Raw genomic sequence first — 13,447 nt, 5'->3', positions numbered from 1 at the left:
CAACGTTATACATTTTCCATAGAAACATGTGGTACTGTACATCTATAAGAATAATACTCCCTCTACCCCACAATATAAGAGCATTTTTTACACTAGTGTAGTGTCAAAAACGCTCTTACATTATGGGAAGGAGGGAGTAGTATTTATTAATTTTGTGACTGAAAATTAATTATGGCATATATGTAGTGATGTAGGCAAATAAAAATGAATTCTACCTGATTTAATCGGCTGTATTGTACCGCGCTTCTGCTCCGGTGCTCCTCCTTGGGCTGAACGCGAGGGGGAGAAACACAAGGACGGCCAGGATTAACCAAAAATGGTTCGAAACGAGGGGCACGGTCGTCTTTTTTGCCCGTGTGTATAGCCGTCGAGGAGCCCTGCGGGGCCCGTACGGCCCGATTAGTTCGTCTGCTATTCGTATAGTCGTATTCGTATATGGCCGGGCGATTCATTTTCGCGTGCAACCGCCTGCGCATGGGGCACCACATGTCATGGGAAGTTGCCAAAACTGTGCCATCTTATAAATGAGGAGGGGAACCACCTCCGGCCGCATCGCCCACCATTTCCCCCCGCCGCATCGTCTCCCTCTCCTCTCCCACCTCGTCGTCTCCCTCTCCCCAACCGCATCCTCTCCATCACCTCCATCGGCATGGAGGACGCAGGAAGCGAGCACCCCGATTGGGGTGCAGATCTGGTGGCGCAGGCGCAGCAGGTCACGGCGGGCACATGGGTGAGGGGAGGTGCCGGCGTCTAGGGCGGTGCAACAGATGCTGTAGATCTAGAGAAGGTGGAGGCGGGTTGGAGCGGCACGGTCCAGCCAGATGCGCCCGCTCTGGTGAGCTCCGGCGAGGCGCAGAAGGTGGAGAAGGTGGAGGCAGGCTCTGGTGAGGCGCACAAGGTGGAGAAGGTGGAGGCCGGCTCTGGCGAGAAGCAGGTGGAGCAAAAGGTAATTGCTTATCCCTTTTAGTTGGTAGTTTTTAGATTCTAGGGTTTGGCCAGAAGTTTCTTGGGTTAGATTAGTTGGATGGAGGGTTTTCTCTACATTAGGGTTTTCTGTATTTTATTCGCGCAAGAATGATGGACCACATATGATTATGAGATTAGGTTAGAAGTAGCTGGATTGTGGGATGTAGTTTTTTCAGATGCTTATTAGATTAGTAGTTGAATTTTTGCTTCTTAGATTTTAATTAGTATGAGGTTGAACACCTTATTTATGATGGAATTTAAGGACAGATAGACCATATATGATTATTAGATCTGTAGTTCAATGCTGCAGACATATATGACTATTAGATTTGATCGGTGGTTCAATGCTACTTGATGGAAACAGATTGGAATGCATAAATTTTGATGTGCCAATGAATTGATTTAGATGATACTTGAGTCATCTATAGTTTTCGAGAATATGTAGTTATATAGCTATGTTGTTCAGATTGTGTGCATGAAAATGGAAAATGCAAGTATGATCATGTTTTGGATAAGCTGATCAATGTGTCATGTGTGCATATTAAAATTTACAGTTGGCTTCTGTAATTAGTAGTAATGGATGTAATTTTATATTTAGGTGGACGGTTCAGTGGAGAAGAAGAGGAAGCTGGACAGGACCGACTTTGAAGACCCGTATGCTGAAGGCTATGGTGACGACGAAGTCTTTGAGGTAAGCCCACCCGGAAAATTAGGGTCTGTTTGGCGGCCATATTTTGCCAAATGTTGCCACACTTGTGGTGGTAATTTTGTTAGCCACACTTTTTGTGGCACCTTGGTTCACATGCTTAGTGAGATAAAGCAAGTGAAGGCTCTTTTGTACAATTGTGCATTCAAATCTATATGATTATAAGGAGGTATAGGTCAGTGTAGCACACACCCAGAATTTGATTTACTCCTGCCAGGTCTAGTTGATCAGAATCCCATGTTATCATGTTAGAATATATCTTGAGTGATCCAATGTATTTTCTTTCCTACAAGAAGATCAAACCTTGAGTGGTCAAAATGAAACTGGTTGTTGTAAAATTTAGCTTCCAGTTTTCACTATGTAGGTTTGAAGCTGGTTGTTATCATCACTTATTGCTCTCTCAATTTCTCTTCTTGCCACCATTGAAATACATTCTCACCGCTTTAGTTAGCTATATTCTCACTTCCCTTAGCCTTAGGTCCAATCTATAATTTGCTTCCTTTCATGATTCAAAGAGTGACATTTTTTTCCTTTAAGGTTTATTTGATTAATCATGTTATTTCGGACCAGTAGCCCAACGTTGCATATCGTAGGGGAGGTTTTTGATATATTTTTTAAACAATGTGCATCCAAAGCAAAGCCCATTGAAATATTCGACAATAAATTTTGGTGCAACAAGATACCTGGACCATGAAGTCAGTACGACAATGCTATTTGTAACACATGGAAAGCTGAATTCCAAATCCTGAATAGAATCAATGTTGAATGACTAGGCCTGATTATGCAAGTAATTGAGCTGATAGTATAAACAAACACCTAAAGTGAGTTTATGGGTATCCTTCTTTGCTCCACAACTTTAGATTAAAATATTTTAATGTTCACTATACATTTTTCTAATAACATTTGGCTTAACTTTGCTTTCCTAAATGTATGGTAGGTTGAAGCCTATATTGTATTATCGGCACTGGTTTTATATAAGTAATAATGGAATTCATTCATGTGTGCAGTATGACTCTGGAGATGAAGTGGACCACACAAACGTCGAATCATTCATCGAGAAGGAGGTGCAGAAGAACATGGACCAAGGTCTTTCTTGCTACTACAAGAGGAAGAAGTTCATATGCCCCTACTGCACGAAGCCAAATCCCAAGGATGGGCTCTATGAGCATCTTCTCGATCATGCACAGGCTTCATCGGTCAGCGGGGATGACCCGAAGATCAGGGCGCAGCATGCTGCCCTCGTGAAGGCCCAGTATACAGTGTAGTTGCCCTACATCATGTTGATCATCAGAAGCTGGAAGCCCTACTCATCATTAGTAGATTTGATGATGTTTTACTTTTGAAAGCTGCATCTGGGTGTGAACTGTTGGGAACTAGCTCTACTAATCTAGTATGTATATATTAATGTAATGTATTATGTGTCTGAACTAGATCTGTGGTGGTAATCTAGCTAGAATGCTATCTACATTTGTGTGGCCTTAACTTTATTTGTGGTGAATGCTACCTTCTATTTAGATGTTGTTTTAATGTGTAGTTTACGAGTTTCGATGGTGCAATTATCACAAATGATGCTTCAGTGTTGCTTTAGACATGCTGTAACATTTATCCATGCTGTGGGCAAGTGCAACATGTTGTGCCCATGTGCAAATCGTACCAAATTTAGAATCTGGCAATGTTTCAAATTACCCGTGTCATGAATTATAGTTCATGGGGTTTAATAAAGCACTACAGGAATCAGCTACTTTGCCGTCTGCCGCGGACGGCAAAAGGCTCCGACAAAGTAGGCTACGGTAAAGAGCTTCTTTGCTGTCTGCTTTCTGAAGTGGACGGCAAAGGGGCCTTTGCCATCAGCGGCAGACGGCAAAGAAAGCCTACGGCAATAAATTCGCTGTTAGTCCGTTAGGCGTCTAACGGCAGCCATTGCCGTCCGCCGCTGACGGCAAAGGCAGATGGCAAAGAGACCAAATAGGCATTAATTCTGTTTCTTCTTATATCCATTCATTTTCACAGAAAATCAAACACACACACACACACACACACACACACACACACACACACACACACACACACACACACATATATATATATATATATATAGGATATCCAACACATGTTACCAATAGTAGCAAGTTTCATCCATACATATACATAGTTTCATCAATATTACACAGTTTCATCCATAGGTAGCAAGTTTCACAAAGTAAAAACAAAAACTAAAGACAAGCACTCCATATCTGAAATTACAAGAAATGACCTAAAACTAAATATCTATTTTCCTAGGCAGCACACACTTGACCACCATAGCAGCTTGCTGGACCGTTGTATCTGTGGAGCACAAAACAGCAGTCAGCCTGATTAAATTTTTTAAGGAGAGCAGTGCTAGTTTAAGAGTTATGAACAAATAGAAATGGTGCATAAATTCCTATTATTCAACAAACATAAGTTATTTCCAAGTGAAACACGGGGCAATGTTATCCACTTCAAAACAGAACAGAACACACAGGTACACACATCGTCAAGTTTTTTCCACAAATGAGTTACTGATTGAGTTCAAGAAATGACCAGGGGCCTAATTGGTTCACAGGACCTAAAAACTCATAAATAGGAAAATCACTGGGTTGCAATGTCATGCCCTCTCTTGATACAATATGATCGACATGATGTTTGAGTGCATCATAGAAACCATAGGAGTTTTTCAAGGCCGCATATTACAATCATATGGAATAATTTGAAGCAGAGAGGCCCCAAAAGGGGAAATCATGCTGTGTGGGAAAAGAGAATACCATTCACCGCAATGAAAATATAGCATGCCAGAATCACTATGAGCACAATCAAATTGAGTTATCTAAGCAATTTGACAATCAAATGGAGTTAACACGGCCCCAGCGTTAGGGATTTAGTGACGGCAGCAGTCTGCTAGCCGGCTTCCTCAATAGAAGGGACAGACAGGGTGCTAGAAGCAGAACAAGAACGTTGATACACAAGATAAGCACAAGCCCTTGAGAGCAGTCTGCTTGGCAGAACAATTAATTAACCTCTAGAAGCAGAAGAAGCACGTTGATAGGCAAGTTATTATGAAGAACCAACCTTCAGAGCGGTCTGCTTGCACAAGATATCATTGGACTTGTGGACAAGAAAACAGTATAATCCTAGGCTATGTTAGGTAACAACAATGTGGAGCAAGGTATCATGGTCATAAACAGCTAGGCTGACATGGTTATGAACAACTAGACTAGAACAGTAAGAGGGCAGTGAGGATTGACGAATCATCATCATTAAATAAAGAAGAAAAAAAGAACATCCTTGGTTGCAGGTGGTAATAAAAGAGCTAGACTGGAGCAGGACAGTGGTGTGTGACAAGTTAGAGAAGAAAACAGCATAATCTTGGGCTAAAAGGCAACAATTTAGACATCTAGGGCAAGGCAGCAGGGTTTCGCCAGAGGAAGTTGGCACATTTCCTGCATCCGGTCAGTCCACTGTGAACCCCCGAAGGGGCCAAGAACAGGAGCGATAACTAGTGCTTGCTGTGATGCGAGTTGACCGTGAATGTAGACTAGCAGAGCAGAGCAGAACGGCGATGGAAACAAGGAAACAGAGATGGGGGGTGAACAGAGCAGGGGACCTTATGTGGCGCGTCGTCGTGGTCAGGGTGGACAACGCTGTCGTGGTGGAGCTCGAGGTCGGACTCGACGATGTCCTCGTCGAGCTCGTCCGGCTCGGGGGTGGGGTCGCGCATGTCCTGGTCGTCCTCCCCCTCCTCCTCGTCCTCATCATCGTTATCGTCGATGTCGTCCATGGACCTCTCCTGCGCTTCCAAATCCAACATAAAAAAGGAGATCAAACAAGAAAAGAAAAGAAACAGAGGATCGGGGCCGGGGAAGGAAGGGGAAGGGACACGGAAGATCGGACCTTGGGGGCGGCGGGCTTGGCGCAGGAGGCGGCAGGCTTGGCGGAGGAGGCGGCGGCGGCGGATCTGAGCGAGGGAGACAAGGGTGAGGGGAAATGGTGAGGTGGCAGCGCGCACCGGCGGGCGAAGGCGAGGTGGCGCAGCGGCGCAGGGTCAGGAGGCTCTCGGCTGTGGGGCAGGCGTCGTCGAATCCCGCCGGAGCTCGCCGGAATCAGCCGGCGTAGCTTCTCGTGGGAGGGAGAGGGAGAGACGAGCGGGAGAGAGAGGGGTGGGGCGGAGAGAGAGGGGATAGGGATAGAGGAGGTGGGGCAACGGCGGGGTGGGGCTCGGCCGTTAAAGAGGGGGGCCGTTAAGTTTTTTCCAATTAGCTCGTTTAGTGGGGCCAGCTCTCTCTTTGCCGTAAGCCAGCGGACGGCAAAGAATAGGCTGATGGCAAAGACCTTCTTTGCCATCAGCCAGTTCTTTGTCGTCCGTTTTCCTGAAGCGGACGGCAAAGACCTTCTTTGTCGTCAGCCAGCAGACGGCAAAGAACTGGCAGACGGCAAATAAGCTAATTCCAGTAGTGAAGTTACTGATAATTGTTCATCCTCACACATTCCATCATTGCATCATTTGAATAAGCAAAAAGATCAAATATTCCATCATTTGAACAACTATTGCAATAACAGAGCAAATATTCCATCATCAAAGTGTGAAGGAAATAAAATGTAAATTTAGAAGATGTACCATATTTTTTAATAAAGTTCTATTATCCTACTTATTAGAAATTTCAAAATGTCACTTATTTATAAGAAAAGAAAATATAAATATTTAAAAAGTTGTGTTTGATAAAAAAATACCTTTTGAATTCATAGGGAATTATTAAAAAATAGGTAATTTATATGTTATTTTTTGAGGGGTCGGGTAATTTTTATGTAAACAAAAGGAAAAGGAAAAAAATTAAACAAATGGAAAAGCATGGGCCAGCCTAGCCATCTAGACCCACGCATGGTCCAGCATGCAGGTTAGGCTGGCCTGTGAAAGCCCATCTAATCTGGCCCATTGCATGGACGCACGAGGGCAAAGCAGACGGTGGTGGGAGTTTAGTCCCATCTCGCCTAGCGAGAGGATGTCGCACCAGCTTATATACCGGGCTGTGACTCCCCACTCAAGCTCCTCTCATAAGCAGGCAGTACATTGCCTAACCATCATCCCCTCTGCCTCGTGGGGCCTACCAGCAGCAGAGAATTCTGCCCCATGGGCCTGCATCCTGGCCCATAATCGGTTGGGTTCCTAGTTGTATGCAGGCCGTGGTGTATGAATTCTCCTACCTCTGGTAGGTGGGCATTTTGTTGCATATTGACATGTTAATGTTTTGATCTTCTTCAAATCACAAACTAAATTTTACGCATGCTCACTTACATGTAATACACTTTTTTTTTGCATATATATGTCTGTGTTGAAATCTACTGCTAGTAAGGGCGGTTTTTTTTCAACTGTCACATGTTTTTCATCCCAAATCAATTACTACTATTTTTCATCTGTCACATGTTTTTCAACCCAAATCAGTTACTATTGTTTTTCATCTGTCACATGTTACTTCATCCCAAACCAATTACTATTATTTTGTTATAAAGTACACTTGTATTTTTTTACTTAGGTTGCAAACTTAATTACATGGAGTTGAGGTTTTCATAAATTTGTATCTTTCAATTTTCTATTTAAACATAACATAAAATATTGAAATATGACAAATTTTATTGGTGACCTACATGTGCCAAACATGGCTATGAAAGATTTTTTTAAGTATTTTACAATGCCCCCTTGAGGTATAGACCGATGTTTTGATCAGTCAGTCCAGAAGGCAGTATAAATTCAAAAAAATTCAAAAAATATAAAACCTTGGAAACCTAGTTGTATTTGGGCAAGAGATCATGTCTGCAAAAATTGAGGTGGTTTGGAGGTGGAAGAAAAAATCACCGCATTCCGGAGGGATCATTTGGTCTAACTTATGCCAGTTATTGAATAAAGGTGATTTTTTGGACCACCTTCAAATCACCCCAATTTTTCTTTTACATGGTGACCTACGTGTGCCAAACATGGCTATGAAAGAAGTTTAAAAAAAAGGTATTTTACAATGCCTCTTGAGGTATAGACCGGTGTTTTGATCAGTCGGTCCAGAGGGCAGTATAAATTCAAAAAAAAATATAAAACCTTGGAAACCTAGCTGTGTTTGTGCAAGAGATCATGTGTGCAAAATTTGAGGTGATTTAGAGGTGATCGAAAAAATCACATATGCAAAAAATGCCCATGTGTAAAATTTAGGAGGTGATTTGAAGGTCAAAACACAAAACATTAACATGTCACATATGCAAAAAATAATGCCCACCTACTAAGAGGCGGGAGAATTCATACACTATGCAAAAAAATGCCCATGTGTAAAATTTAGGAGGTGATTTGAAGGTCAAAACACAAAACATTAACATGTCACATATGAAAAAAATAATTCCCACCTACTAAGAGGCAGGAGAATTCATACACCACGACCTACATACGACTAGAAACCCAACCAATTATGAGCAAGGATGCAGACCCGTGGAGCAGAATGCTCTGCTGCTAGTAGGCCCCACGGGGCAGAGGGTCAGATGTTTAGGCAATGCATTGCCTGCATAACAATGAGCTTGAGAGAGGAGTCGCAGCCGGGTATATAAACAGGTGCGGCGTCCTCTCGCTTGGCGAGTTGGGATTAAACTCCCACCACCCCATGGTTGTGCCCTGCGCGGCTCTGCCTTGGGCCCCAATTCGAGTGGGCTGGCCCAGGGCAGCCTCACCCGCGCACTAAAATAATTTACTTTTATAAATTCTAATATTCTTTTGCTATTTTATATTATCTTTTATTTCACTTCTTAATTCCAATATTTCTTCTCTTTTTTATATTTTAAATATTTTAAAATCAAATCTCTTTTTTCTATTATATTTCTAACAGTGTTTAGTAAATATTTGAGTTCTCTTATTTATATTTGAAATATTTACAAAATGTAAGATAAAACGGTGTGTTTTATTTAACTTCTTCATTCTAATATTTCTTCTCTTCATTATATTTGAAATATTTTTAAAATGTAAGATAATATTTTATATTTTATTTCACTTCTTCCTTTAATAGATCTTATCTTTTTTATATTTGAAATATTTTTATAATGTAAGATAATATGTTGTATTTTACTTCACTTATTCATTAAAAATTTTCTTCTCTTTTCTAGATTCTCCTCTTTTCTTTGTTCTGACAGTTATAAATTTCAAAAATGTACGATATCATGTTGTCTTTTATTTCACTTTTAATGTTTGTCCTTCCTAATTATAAATTTTCTTTTCTGTTTGATACTTGAAATATTTTTAAATCAAATATAGTGATTCTTATTTTCTACATGTTGTTTTGTTTGGAGTTGTATGGGGTGGAGTTTTTGTTCTTCAAAACCCATATATCTTGCCTCGTGTGTTTGTGAGTGTGTGTGTGTGTGGTGTGGTGTGGAGTGTTGTATGCTTCGGTTGTTTGCTCGTCATTACTTTATAAATAAAGCAAGGTGAAAGAAATTTTTGATAATACCTCTCGTAGCAATTTTCTTTTATGAAGACTCATCAACGGGCCGGGAGCTCCCTTAACTGCACTAAGATGAATAGAGTTGATCCGAATCCAAAATCCATACTAGAACACGTCATAAACTGTTCGTCATTAACTTTCTTTGGAAGAAACTATATCTTTATATGTACTGCTCAACCTTGTGACTAGATTTCTCCGGTTGCTTAACTACGTACCTACTGGAAGTGTTGACGTTTTTGTGCATTGCTCTATAGCCTAACTATACAAGTGTCTAAGAACTGCCGGTGTTCAGTTTTTGCTCATCCAGAACAATGAACATATTTGTCAAGAACCCCACCGGAACAACGATCCGGATCTGGGTTCACCATCAGACACCGGAGCAATGATCCGGGTCCGAGTCTCCTCTTCCCAAACGAGGGTAAAATTTTCGATTTTTTTTTCAAAACAGAAGTCTGCTTGCTAAATAAAATTAATGTACTATATCAGTTTCGTTTGCTATATCTGTTCATAACTATATGATATTCGTCTTTGAAGAAGTTTTTCCATGACACAATATAGATTAATATTCTCTATCCCTTGGTGCTCTCCCAAGAATAGAATCCCATGCATAAATGGGTGATTCAGGGACACAAAGTTATGAATGAAGGAAATATGCCCTAAAGGCAATAATAAAGTTATTATTTATTTCCTTATTCCATGATAAATGTTTATTATTCATGCTAGAATTGTAATAACCGGAAACATAATACATGTGTGAATACATAGACAAACATAGTGTCAGTAGTATGCCTCTACTTGACTAGCTCGTTAATCGAAGATGGTTGAGTTTCCTAGCCATGGACATGAGTTGTCATTTGATTAACGGGGTCACATCATTAGGAGAATGATGTGATTGACTCGACCCATTCCGTTAGCTTAGCACTTGATCATTTAGTATGTTGCTATTGCTTTCTTCATGACTTATACATGTTCCTATGACTATGAGATTATGCAACTCCCGTTTACCGGCACTAGTAGAAAACAGGGCATAGGTCACAGGGCAGTTTTCACATTAGCCCCGGTTCAGTCACGAACCGGGACCCATGGGGGCATTCGTCCCGGTTCGTGAGCCCAGGGGGCCGGCCGGGGCCTCGTGGGCATTGGTCCCGGTTCGTATGGAACCATTTGTCCCGGTTCGAGCCACGAACCGGGACTAATGGTCCTCGCTCCTGGCCCACAACCATTTGTCCCGGTTCTTGGCATGAACCGGGACAGAAGGCCCGGATTTAGTAGTTCATGCCACGAACCGGGACCAACGAGGTACCTATATATACCCCTCGCACGCGAGCAGAGCACTCCAGTGCTCTGTTTTTCTCTGGCCGGCGAGGGGAGGGCTTTGTGGTGCTCTAGCTCACCTCCTATGCACATGAGGTGTTCGATGAAATGCCCGAGCCACACTAGTTAAGCTTTGTCCTCTTGAAGCTCGACCTCAAAGCTCCATTTTCCTCGAGATTTGTCTAGGTTTAGTGGCCCGTCACGTCCCATTCCCGTCTTCACCGCCGTCGACCGCCCGTGCCGATCTCGTCGCCGGCAACACCGTGGTGAGCCTCTTGTTCTTATCTTCTTTTTGAAAGAAAAAAAATTCTTACTTTAGATAGATACTTGTCTAATTTTCTTACTATTTTATTCCTTCTTATTACATAGTGCGATGGTTTTGGTATCCGCCCCCGTCGGCCCTCGTCCTGTCTATGATTCGGATGTGGTATATATTATCTTTTTATAACTATTTGATTCATTTATTGTTTATGAAAAATATAACGACCAGCGTGACATAGATTTTATTTATCTAGGAGGTGGTTGAACCGGAAATTCTAACCGACCCTATTGTCGAGAGGTTAAATTTAGTTGAAGAAGAAAACAATTACTTGAAGGAAAAAATAAAAAAAATTGAGGAGGAGAAGATGATATTGGAGTTGCATGTTGCGGATGTCGTCGATGATCACAAGATCAAGATGGATGCAATGCGCTTGAAGATTAGAAAGATTAGAAAATATGCCATTCATACCGAGGCTTGGTATCATTATGCCGTTGGATCAATTGTTACCTTTGTTGCGATTATGATCGCATTTGTTTTCGCATTGAAATGTTTTACATAGTTTCAATGTATGGTTTAATTAATTAGATGCTCTGGAGAGCTATATATATGTTGTTAGATGAGAACTATGTATGTACTTTGGTTCTAATGTGATGATGAACTTCTATTAATTTGGTCACTTAATTATCTATTCATGATGTTCTGTAATGGTTTTTGACACACTTAATTATATATAATGCACGCAGATGAACCGACAATGGATGTACGGTGACAGACACACCTCCGAGTACATTAAGGGCGTGCATGATTTTCTCGAAGTGGCTGAGGCAAACAAGCAGAATGGTTTTATGTGTTGTCCATGCCCTACATGTGGGAATACGAAGTCTTACTCTGACCGGAAAATCCTTCATGCCCACCTGCTTTACAAGGGTTTCATGCCACACTATAATGTTTGGACGAGGCACGGAGAAATGGGGGTTATGATGGAAGACGGCGAAGAAGAAGAGGACGATGACAACTATGTGCCCCCTGAATACGGTGATGCTGCAACGGGGGAAGCTGCTGAAGATCAAGAGGAACCAGACGATGTGCCCAATGATGCTGCAAGGGGGGAAGCTGCTGAAGATGAAGAGGAACCAGTGCCCGATGATGATGATCTCCGCCGGGTCATTGTCGATGCAAGGACGCAATGCGAAAGTCAAAAGGAGAAGCTGAAGTTCGATCGCATGTTAGAGGATCACAAAAAAGGGTTGTACCCCAATTGCGAAGATGGCAACACAAAGCTCGGTACCGTACTGGAATTGCTGCAGTGGAAGGCAGAGAATGTTGTGCCTGACAAAGGATTTGAGAAGCTATTGAAAATATTGAAGAAGAAGCTTCCAAAGGATAACGAATTGCCCGACAGTACATACGCAGCAAAGAAGGTCGTATGCCCTCTAGGATTGGAGGTGCAGAAGATACATGCATGCCCTAATGACTGCATCCTCTACCGCGGTGCGTACAAGGATCTGAACGCATGCCCGGTATGCGGTGCATTGCGGTATAAGATCAGACGAGATGACCCTGGTGATGTTGACGGCGAGCCCCCCAGGAAGAGGGTTCCTGCGAAGGTGATGTGGTATGCTCCTATAATACCACGGTTGAAACGTCTGTTCAGAAACGAAGAGCATGCCAAGTTGATGCGATGGCACAGTGAGGACCGTAAGAAAGACGGGAAGTTGAGAGCACCCGCTGACGGGTCGCAGTGGAGAAAAATCGAGAGAAAGTAGTGGGCTGAGTTTGCAGCTGACCCAAGGAACGTATGGTTTGGTTTAAGCGCGGATGGCATTAATCCTTTCGGGGAGCAGAGTAGAAATCACAGCACCTGGCCCGTGACTCTATGTATGTATAACCTTCCTCCTTGGATGTGCATGAAGCGGAAGTTCATTATGATGCCAGTTCTCATCCAAGGCCCTAAGCAACCCGGCAACGACATTGATGTGTACCTAAGGCCATTAGTTGAAGAACTTTTACAGCTGTGGAATGGAAACGGTGTACGCACGTGGGATGAGCACAAACAGGAGGAATTTAACCTGCACGTGTTGCTGTCTGTAACCATCCACGATTGGCCCGCTCTCAGTAACCTTTCAGGACAGACAAACAAGGGATACCACGCATGCACGCACTGTTTAGATGACACTGAAAGTATATACCTGGACAAAAGCAGGAAGAATGTGTACCTGGGCCATCATCGATTTCTTCCGACCAACCATCAATGTCGAAAGAAAGGCAAGCATTTCAAAGGCGAGGCAGATCACCGGAAGAAGCCCGCCATGCGTACCGGTGATCACGTACTTGCTATGGTCAATGATTTACACGTAATCTTTGGAAAGGGTCCCGGCGGACTAGCTGTTCTGAATGACGTTGAGGGACACGCACCCATGTGGAAGAAGAAATCTATATTTTGGGACCTACCCTACTGGAAAGAGCTAGAGGTCCGCTCTTCAATCGACGTGATGCACGTGACGAAGAACCTTTGCGTGAACCTGCTAGGCTTCTTGGGCGTGTATGGGAAGACAAAAGATACACCTGAGGCACGGGAGGACCTGCAACATTTGCACGAAAAAGACGGCATGCCTCCGAAGCAGTATGAAGGTCCTGCCAGCTACGCTCTTACGAAAGAAGAGAAAGAAATCTTCTTTGAATGCCTGCTCAGTATGAATGTCCCGACTGGCTTCT

This window comes from Aegilops tauschii, chromosome 3 (assembly GCF_002575655.3).
Source record: "Aegilops tauschii subsp. strangulata cultivar AL8/78 chromosome 3, Aet v6.0, whole genome shotgun sequence".
Lineage (NCBI taxonomy): Eukaryota > Viridiplantae > Streptophyta > Magnoliopsida > Poales > Poaceae > Aegilops > Aegilops tauschii.
The sequence above is the reverse complement of the archived record's forward strand: the minus strand, read 5'-3'. Positions refer to the sequence as shown.